We start from the raw sequence: 10,733 nt of genomic DNA on the forward strand, positions 1-10,733 counted from the left end.
TGAACAGCAGGCACTCGGCCTTGGCCAAGGAGGTCTTGTCTTCCCACTGAGGAGGGAGGGGGATGGCTGCATCTTACACTCCCCTTTATAAGAACCACCCAGTGGCTCCCTTCCATGCCACAGACTACAGGCTGCAAAGCTGCCCCAGCCCTGCATTCCCTGCAGAAAAGCAGAGCTCTGGGCGGAAACCAGAGAAAGGCAGTGACCTCGCCCTCCCCCTTCTTCTCAGATGACAAGTCTGGACTCTGTCAAGGCAAGAGACAGGAGCTGAGATGCAAGGAGCAATAAAGTTCAGCTGCACCCTTCCCCACCTCCATAAAAAGCCTTCTCTGACTGCTTGGGATTGGGATTTTTTAATTTTATACTTGCTTCCTTAATAATTTGTTGGACACAGAGTCAGGTACCCCTGGGAGTCCAGAAATGTTTGCAAGGAGGAAGGTTATGTTTCTGCTTTATTGATGAAAAAGCCCTATTGCAGGATTTCTCGTTCCCACATGAGGCCTTTTCTCAAAATCTTCTCTGATTCTTCCCAGATGGTGTCCAGCTCTCTCCCCGCAACCCCTGGCAGGGTGGGGCTTCAGAAAGTAGGAGGGTTTTGTGTGTGACAGACCTGGGATCTGAGCTCCATCACTTAACCCTCTGAGGTACGGGGTGGGCACGGTCCTGAGCCTCAGTTTCTTCCCATAGGACGTGAGCCAAGAGATACACACAAGGTGTCTGGTGGGCAAGAAGGAAGGAATAAATATCGTCTTCCTTATTGCCCGCTTTACCCCAACACAACAGCTGTCTTGGAAACGACATTTTTTTTTGACAACCGGAAGTTTAATTCTGGTGGGTGATAGGTGGGCCTGGTCGGCCAGCAGCAAAAGTCTTCAGTCAGCAGAGTTTGCCTTTGCGCTCCGCCTTCTCAAAGCCACTTCCCCTCTCTCTATCCCGTTTCCTCGTTTCAGGCCCTGCCTGGCCAGATCCCAGGGCCCTGGGGGGTGGACACGCTGGGAAGCCTTTGAAAGCCTCTCACGGTTGGGTGTTGGTGAGGGCGGCAGAGCCTCGCTCTGGGGACTGACTGGCGGAATCCCAGGCTCAGGGCAGGCAGGCCGGTGGGGAGGGTATTTGGGGGCAGGGGAAGGGGTGCGAGGTCCCTCCAGGGTCTGTCTGGTGGGCACCGTGAGGCGTGGCTGTGCGAGTCTCCCTCCTGCTTGGTTTCTCTCAACTGCAGGTTTGGAGGTTTGATTTAAAGCCTCCTAGATGGAGGTTTTGCTGTCAAGGAAGCTCTGGCGGAAAATCAGCTCACTTTCACCTTTTCAAAGTTTCCATGGCGAGGACTGAGCTGAGGGGGTCCTGAGGACATTGGATGGGGTTGTCACGTGTTTTTCGGGGTGGGGGGCAGTGGGAGGCAAAGGAGCTTCAGGGTCTGGGCTCCAGGACATGGGCCCCACGGCAAGGAGGAAGGTGAAGGAAGGAGGAGGCGGGGTGACTGTTTGATCTTCCCTGCCGAGGAGGTGGAGGCCGCAGGGCGTTGCAGGAGGGAGGATATTTCAGGGCCCCTGCAAGTCCCTGGGTGTTGGGAGCAAAGCTGGTTCCTCACAGGGTTGCCTTCTGGGGCAGAGGCTGAAGGAAGTGCCAGCCGGGCATGGGTGGAACAGGATCTGCTGCCCCGCCTGGGATGTCGAGGCTGGGGCCAGGCACTGCCCTCAGCCGCCGCCCCCCTCCTCCCCAGGCTCTGGGCTCAAAGCTGAGCCAAGCATGAGACAGACGGCCTCTCTCCGCCTCTCTGTTCCCACCCCCATCCTGATGGGGTCTGGTTTTCATCACCCATTAATCACCGAAGCTTCCTACGGCCTGTGTCTGTCTGTCCACACTCAGCAGCCCCCTGGGCCCTGGGGGGATGGATAGACAGACAGGCGGATGGTCTCTGACTTGGGGAAATTTAGGGTCACGCCGGGGGCTGCTCCCTGCTCCGAGGCAGGGGAGAGGCATGCTTCCTGAGCTTGTTAGCTCACCCTCACCCCCGGCCCTGCCACCTCACCCCAGCAGCAGGCAGCAGGGGCCATTAGCTGTCCTGTTCACCGGGAAGGAAATGGGTTGGAGGGCTGAGGAATTCTAATTAAGCTTCCCCAGCTGGCAGCCCGGCTGGCGGGTGAGAGCTGGCACCTCCAACCCCACTAGAGCTGGTGCCAGCCCTGTTCGGCCTGGCCCGCTGGATGCCCACCTGCCGCTGTGGGAACCCCAGCTTTGGGCTGCCTTGCAAACCCCCTGAAAATTCCCAGATGCCCGGCTCTCTTCACACCACGTCTCTGGCCCTATCCTCACTCTCTTCTCCTTCGGCCCCCTGGCCCTGACTTACCTGGAGGAGACGGAGCCTCTGGGACTGGGCTGCCGCTAGGGCCCCACGCATTCAGGCTGTCATCGCGCTCCCCCCAACTCTGGAGATCTGGGTTCTGATCTGGTTCCTCCCTGACCCACTGTGTGGGCTGGGGCCACTCACCTCTCTGAGCCTCAGTTTCCTTGACTGTGACAGTCCCAGTCATTGGCCTAGGAGGGTGCCCGTCAGTGCTGGGAAGCCCCTAGCTCCTCCAGTGACCATGGCCGGCCCACCCACGGGGGGTCCGGGCTGGTGAGCAGCACAAGGTAGAGCTGGGATTGGTTGTGGTGTGTGGCCAGGCAGCCAGCAGCTCCCAGTGGTGGTGACGGCAGAGAGCTGGGACAGAGTCTGAAAACCTGACAATGACACCAGGGGTGATCTGTTCCTTCCTGGTCCACTGTTCTGTGCTCGCCCGGAGCTGTGTCCCCAGAACCCAGCTGTCCACAGCTCTGGCTCCACTTCCAGCCCTTCTCCAGGGCAGGCCTCTGATTTATACACCTCTTGTAGGCCAGGCTATCTGTGCGTGGGTGCAGCTCCCCAGCTGGATCCCAGCGGTGCTGGAGAGCCGTGCAGAGCATTGCTGCACAAGATCTCAGGCAGACACGGAAGCCCCTGGAGGGCAGGACCCATGGGACCAGGATTCTGAAGTCAGGGCCCCCGCCTTCCCATAAATCCAGGCTTCACATCTGCATACCACTGCACGGTGATTTGCATTCATTTGCATCCAAGTCCACATCCAACCCACACTACACTGTTCCCTTTTCCACCTCTAGTAACTCCAAAGTTACTAACAGGCAACTCCAAAGTTGTGGTATCTAAGCCTCCAACCCAATCCGGTACATTTCAAGTGGGTTTTGACGACCTGGTGTCTGCATGGGCCTGTATCTGGGCTGGAAGGGAGATGCAGGAAGGGGAAAATCAAGCCCTTGCTCTTGGGGCTTCACAGCCTAGAGGGGAACCGAATTCATGAGTGGGATCCTGGGAAAAGTGTTAGACGGAGTACACTCAAGTGTGCAGTAATGCAGACGGTGGCAGAGCTGGTGTGTCGTGGGAGCTCAGAGAGGGCTGGAGGAGCACGGGTGGCGAGCTCCTGGGTCCCTGGCAAAGGGCTCTGTACACGCAGGCCACCGTGTTGGAGAGGGGCCTGTGACATCCAGACGGCTGGGTTTTCTTGCTCAGCCCTGGGGCCCATGGCCCTCTTTGGAGCAGGCCCTACCAACAATTGCCCTGTGTTGTACCACTGATCTGCTCCCGGCCTGGACAGAACGGCCCAAGTGTGTGGCCAGAGCCAGAGACAGCATCCAGAGAGGTGGCTGGACGTGAGAGCTCTGAGTGGGCAGGAGCAACCGTCCCACTCAATCCAATCGCCATCCGATGACAGGGGTGGTGGGGGGAGGTCCAGAGGGGTAGGTCACGTGTTCCAGGGGCCACCCAGGAAGAGGAGGAGCCAGGACGTGAACCAGGCAGCCTAGCTCCTCAGCCTACGCCCTCGACCACCACCCTTACAGCCTCCTGTGAAGGGATGAGCTGGGCTGGGCGCTGGAGTCTGACTACTGGGGTTCAAATCCTGCTTCCAATGACTATCAGCTGTGTGGCTTCAGGGACACCACTCCGTTTCTCAGCTGAGGTTTCCCCACCTGTGGAGTGAGCGTAATAACAGTACATGCCTTGCGGGTACCTGACTCACACTGCACTGTGCTCGCTGGGCTCTGTAGGAAATGTGCACCGCATGTCTGCCAGTGGGTGGGGACTGAAGGAGGAGGATAGGGACGGCCCGCTGTGGGCTGTGGGCTGTGGGCTGTGGGCTGTGTGAGGGGATCAAGCCGACTGGGGCAGGAACTGCCCAGGGAAGGAGAAGGGGACAAGGCCGGGTGGGGGAAGGGATCCATCATTCCAGAGGCAGATGTGGCAGATGTGTCCAGAGCTGGCCCAGGCTTGGCAGCCTCTCTTCACTGAACCCACTTGGTCACTCATATGATGCTGGGGCTCCCGGAACATGGGGGTGCTATGCCTTTGAGTCCCAGATCTTCAAAATGCCACCATCTCCGCATGATTAGCCTTCAAGTCCTGTAGTGGGGTGAGATTTGGGGTTGCCTGTCATGGCACTCGAAAGCAATGCCTTAAGGTTAAGTTTTGGGTTCCTTCTCTGGGTTCCTTAAACAATGTCCAAGAAGGATGAGGACTTAGTCTCTCCATGTCATTGTGAAAAGCTAATCCCATTGTCAGGACAGGAAAACTGGGTATCTGTAGAGGAGGGGCAGGGGGTGCTGAACAGGGGCGAGAGAGCAGAAGGGCGGGAGGCTAGGGTATATGAAGATAAAACCAGAGAACCCCATTATAGGGAAACACAATACACAGGGGCAGAAACACACCGAGACATACATTCCTGCCCACTCACAGGCCCACAGACCATCATCAAGAGGGCCAGAGGGTGACAGGCCAGCATGCAGGTTTCTCTCTCTTATGAGAGAGTCCATCCAGGGGTTTAGGATAAAGCAAGTCAGAGTGAATTAGCTCTCTACTTTATACCTTTTATTTAAGCACATTGGAGCAGATTGAGTTTATCTATTAATTGGGGTTAAAAGAGAGGTTTGGGGCTCAGCCTATTCTTTGCCCCAAAACCATGGGCAGGGAGGGAAGGAAGGAGACAGATAGTCTGAGACTGGCCTCCATGCTGGGCCCCAACCCCAATGCCCAGCCCTGTGCAGGACACCAACTGAAGGGTAGCCTGATCTGGCAGGGTTACTGGGAGGGTCAGGTCCCTAACCCCTCCTTCACGGCAACCCTTCCTGGGCCATGTCACTCAGCCTCTCTGGGAAGAAAGCTCTGGGCCTTCTCTCTTCCACTATTGGCTTCACTCTTTTTCTTCCACCCTAAAATCCTGTGAGTATTCTTTAGAACTCCTCTTTTCTTTTTTTTTTTTTTTTTTTTTTGTGGTACGCGGGCCTCTCACTGTTGTGGCCTCTCCCGTTGCGGAGCGCAGGCTCCGGACGCACAGGCTCAGCGGCCATGGCTCACGGGCCCAGCCGCTCCGCGGCATGTGGGATCTTCCCGGACCGGGGCACGAACCCGTATCCCCTGCATCGGCAGGAGGATTCTCAACCACTGCGCCACCAAGGAAGCCCTAGAACTCCTCTTTTCTGCATGGCTTAGACCCTTTGTGACTTGGGTCGCTCCCCCAGTAAAACTCACATACAATAGCGTTAACACAGCTGAAGTGCACAGCTGGATGGATTCACATATGTGTCTGTGCCCACGTGACCACCAGATGAAGAGATGGAACATTTCAGTGCCACAGAAGGTCTCCTGTGCCCCTTTCCAGTCCACACCACCCCTAGAGGTGACCAGTGGTCTATCTTCTATCACCATCGATTCATTTTGAATGTTTTTGACCGTCTACAAATAGTATCTGGCTTATTTTACTCAACATCATGCCTGGGAGGTTCATCCACGCTGTTCTGTGTGTAGCAGAAACGCTTGTGTTTTATCGCTGTGTATATGGATATATGAATCCATTATATGGATACACCCCAATGTGTTTAACCATTCTCCTATTAATGGGTATTTGAGTTGTTTCAGTTTGAGGTACTGTAAATAAAGCATTCGTGAGTATACTTGTTCATAGACATGTGCATTTGATTCACCTGGGCATATAACTAGGAGTGGAATTGCCGGCAGACTTACAGTTGTTTTTTTTTTTCTTTTTTTTTTTTTTGTGGTACGCGGGCCTCTCACCGTTGTGGCCTCTCCCATTGCAGAGCACAGGCTCCGGACGCACAGGCTCAGCGGCCATGGCTCACGGGCCCACCCGCTCTGCGGCATGTGGGATCCTCCCGGACCGGGGCACGAACCCGTGTCCCCTGCATCGGCAGGCGGATTCCCAACCACTGCGCCACCAGGGAAGCCCCAGACTTACAGTTTTAAGAGATCACAGTCCTTCCTTCTCAGCCAGGCTTTGGGACAAGGCAGTGTTAGCAAAGCAAGTTGTCTCTTCCTTTCCATGTCCTCCCACGTCCTGCGTGCAACTTCTTGGGAAGGTCAGGCAGCTCTTACACACTGCTTGGTGTGAGGAACTGCACGACCCACCCTGGAGGGCTCTGCACTTTGAAAGAGTCACTTGAAGAGGCCTGAACGGCTACAGAGGGAGTAGTGGGCTCTCCTTCAGGGGCTGCAAGGGAGGTCAGGAGAGGGTGAGGCCCAGGGCAGCGAGGCAGGAAGGATGTAATTGCCCAAGATGCTGGTGGACATTAAGCTCCAGGGTTGATGACCAGCCCAAAGTCACACGGGCAGTATGGGGCCATCTGGGCTGTCAGCTCAGATAAGCCTCACTCCAGCCCAGAGTTCTTTTGATTATAGCAGACTGCTCTCTCCATGGGGGAGGCCTTTAAGGACAGTTAGGGGTCAGGGTCACGGTCCTGCTGATTGCTCCACCCTGAGATCAGACTCCAGGCCACCCTTTCTTGGCTTCTCCACCCCTGCTGGCCCACCAGCTTTGACTCTGGCTAGGTCTCCTCTCCAGGAGACATTCACAGGCCTTGGACAGCCTGGGTCATAGCCATGGACTAGAGGAGAGAGAGAGAGAGACAGAGACCGAGCCTGGGGGCTGGCATTGCCCAAGGCCCTGGGTGGGGCCCTGCCACTGAGCCAGTGTGGGTGAGTGGGGACAGCCCCCAGAGAACATTCCTGGAAAACAGCTTGCCCTGCATAACCACCTCAGGCTTTCCTGGCCAGACCATCACAATAGGTTCCTGACTGGCAAGGCTAATGGGATGGCTTTAAGCATCTGGTGAGGCCGTAGCAGTTCAGGGGAGGAGCTGCCTTGGCCTCCTGGAAACTGGTGATGGACATCTCCACTGGAAGGTTCTGGATGATGTGTTCTCAGCTAATACTAGGTGTGGTTCACGGTGTGAAGACTTTAGGCTGCGGAATTAGGGATTCTCTGACTTTGCTGTTCTCCAGGAAGGGAGAGAGGATGGACAGGTGTGCATGCATGTAGGGGTGTGTGTGTGTGTGTGTGTGTGTGTGTGTGCGCGTGTGTGTGCGCATCTACTCCTCAGCCATTCATTCTGCGAATATTTACAGGTTGCCCATTATGTACCACTAGGGATTCTGCAGTGAATAAAAGAGACAAAGTCCCTGCCCTCGGAGGAGCTTATTAGACCCAGAACATGTGTCTCCATGTGATTGTGTATGTACCTGAAGGTATGTATCTGCTGGAACATATGGCCGCCTCTGTGTGTATATGTGTGATGTATGTGTGTATGTGTGCATGTCTGAAGCAGGTGGGGTTTGGAATATCTGAGTATGTGTGTGTGTGTGCCTGAACATATGTGTCTGAGCGTGTGTGTGTGTGTGTGTGTGTGTGTAAAGGGGAGAGGATTACTCATCCACTCAGAAGGCTATTCAAGAAAGACCTCTCCCAGAGCAGTTACATTTTCATAAATAAAAATAATCAGATAATGAGTTCATTTCCGATCTCAAGTTTGATGCCAACATTCCAGTGAAACAAGACCCGCTGGCGGGCTGGCTGCTCTCTGTGTGGCTTGGATTAGCTGGGGAAAGTGCAGGGGTGAGACCTGCCACTTGCAGGCTGCAGGGGGGTGGCGGGGGAAGAAGGGGTGACCTACAACCAAGGGAGCAGTTGCACATGCCTGGGGCTGAGAAGCCTCTCACCCTTACATGGGCATCAGCGGACCCCCCAGCAGCCCACACAAGGCCTGAACTTCCTCCACTCATTCCTTTGGGAGCAGGAATGGGCAAAGTCGGTGCAGCTTGGTTAATGCAGATGGCCCCAGAAGCGGTGGCCCACCAGGCTTCCATGGGTCAACAGAGACACGCAGGCCAGATGCATGCTGGGGGAGCCGGTAGCAGGGTACAGAAAGAGCCTTGAGGGGAGGGGGGGCCACACTGGAACCACAGCCACTGTTTCTGCCTGGATTCACAGCGGGGGAGTCAAGCATATGCCTCAGCTTGGCATTCACAGCCTTGCACGGTGCCCGCCCCAGCCAATCCTACAACCTGTTCTCCTTGTCCGCCTCCCACCACCTGTGCTCCTGACTGAGCAATCCCCTACTCCACCCTCTCTGTTCCCTCTCTCCGGAATGCTCTTCCCCCAGCTCTGAATGTTCCAACTTACCCATCCTTTAAGATCCAGATGTCACCCACTTCAAGACATCTTCTCTGATTCTGCCGGCTGAGAGTGCCTTCTCATGCTCAGCAGATACCACCTTCTAACTGTCTCCTAGTTTTTCCTCCTTGAGTCCAAGTTCCAAGAGGGCAGGATTTGTGCTTCACACAGCTGATTTTCCTCTGCAAGCCCCAGCCAGCCTGAAGATGGGCTGTTTCTAGGAGCTGGCCAGAAAGGTGACCTGAGTTAGAGTCAGAAACATGCTCCTGGCCTATGTCAGGGGAGTCTCTGAAAGGCTGTGCCCTAAGATTTGCCCCTGTGCTGAATTTGAGATCCAACGCCAGACAGGAATGCCCTGGCAGTTGGACAGAAGCTGGGAGAAGGGCATCTGGGGGGGAGAAGGGTGGGGCAGGGAGAGGGGCTTTTCCCAGGAGGCACAACTTGGACCCCAAATCAAGACATCTGTGAGATGTCAGGGAATGACACTGGGGTGGGGAAACTATGGCTAATCAATTCAGAGGCAGAGGCTGATTGTCTGCAAGTAAAAAAGAAGAATTCACAGAGGCCATCTGTCCATCCGTTCATCCATCCATCCCTCCATCCATCCACTATTTACCCATTCATGCATTCAGCAAGCAACGCTGAGCACCTACTGTGTGCCAAAGTCTCAGGGGGCTTTACCTGAGACTCCTCACATAACTCCTCACAGACGTTATTCATCGACTCCTCAGAACAGCTGGGTAAAGAATGTGTCAAGATCTCCGAGAGGAAATCTGAGCCTCAGAGAAGCTGAAGTCAATGTTCAGGGTCCCACAGCTGCTGAGGGCCTGACTGGGATTTACACTCAGGTCAGGCTGCCTCTCCAAAGCCTGAGCGCTTCCCACGCCAGCGAAGAACAAATGGCTTATTTCTCAGTCTCTCCACGGCTTCAGGCTGAGCTGGATCGAGGCCCTCTGGCAGTATGATTAAGCCTTACTTACTCTTTGTCTGGGAAGTTCAGCCTGTGTCCCTACCCAGTGCCTCCACCACAATTTTGCTATAAGCCAGCTGTCTTTATCTTTAAAAATCTTCGCTGACAAGGCCATTTGTAGGGGCCTAGTGTCCTAACCCAAAGGAGCAAAGCTCCACTAGTGGAATTTCTAGCATAGAGGGAAGCTTTGCTGGGCAGGGGGTCCTCTTATTTTGCTTAGAGGTAGAACAGTCCTGGCAAGAGGGCCCAGCATGGGCTAAAGAGGTAGGCAGAGCTGAAAACGTTCTCAAAGATCACTCGGGAGGTGGTTGAAAATACATGTTCTGGGGCTGCATCCTTATAGCGCCTGAGTGAGCCATCTGGGTGGGCCCAGAAATCTGAATTTTTAACAAGCCCCAAAGGTTTTGATATGAGTGGTCAGTGAACCCACAAGAAATCCCGGAATGGGATTTATGGGACAAAGAAATCCCGCAAAACAAGAATTTCCTCAATGCACCTGAAGATCACATCACTGATTCGTTCAGCTTTGTCACACAGCTAATTGGCACTATGATGAATACCCCAAATCCTTCCGTTTTTTACATGTGCTAAGGCGGTTGATTTCTTGGACCCCATAAGCAGAGCCTGACATTGAACTGTCTTCAGACTCATCTCTGAAATGGGGCCTATTCACCCAGCATGACCAAACCTGTTGGATTTTTTAAGAGGCTTTTTTTTTTTTTTTTTTTTTTGGTGTACACGGGCCTCTCACTGCTGTGGCCTCTCCCGTTGCGGAGCACAGGCTCCGGACGTGCGGGCTCAGCGACCATGGCTCACGGGCCCAGCCGCTCCACGGCACGTGGGATCCTCCCGGACCGGGGAACGAACCCGCGTCCCCTGCATCGGCAGGCGGACTCTCAACCACTGCACCACCAGGGAAGCCCCTAAACCTGTTGGATTTTATTACTCATTGTATTTCCCACTCTTCTCAGATGTGATGGTCTGCAAATTTGAGGATTCTACCACCTACAGCTTCATCCCAGTCCCTGAAAAACATGTTGAAGGGTCCAAGGCTGTATAGGAAGCTCTCTCCCTGCAGCCACAGGCCTCGAGGCTCAGCCTCTGAGGACTCACAAGCTTTGGACATAACTGGCTCCACCCTCCAGGTCTCCATCATGAAGGATGCTATGAAAGGCTGGCTGGAATCCAGCTACAAAGGCCGTGCATCTGGGTTTCTTCCCTCATCCCATCAGCAGGGAAGGCTGCCTGGATCAGGCCCTGAGCTCACTGCTTAC

General features: G+C 54.8%; 1 long non-coding RNA gene across 1 annotated transcript; it reads right to left on the reverse strand.

Annotated features, from left to right (window-relative positions):
- Window positions 1–809: 809 nt before the first annotated feature.
- LOC136792161 (uncharacterized) lies at window positions 810–9,444 on the reverse strand. The gene is made up of 4 exons (XR_010835557.1): window positions 9,171–9,444; window positions 8,499–8,713; window positions 6,279–6,530; window positions 810–4,429 (listed from the first exon to the last, which is right to left on the reverse strand). It is a non-coding gene; the product is annotated as an uncharacterized lncRNA (long non-coding RNA).
- Window positions 9,445–10,733: the final 1,289 nt, after the last annotated feature.

This window comes from Kogia breviceps, chromosome 11 (genome assembly GCF_026419965.1).
Source record: "Kogia breviceps isolate mKogBre1 chromosome 11, mKogBre1 haplotype 1, whole genome shotgun sequence".
Lineage (NCBI taxonomy): Eukaryota > Metazoa > Chordata > Mammalia > Artiodactyla > Physeteridae > Kogia > Kogia breviceps.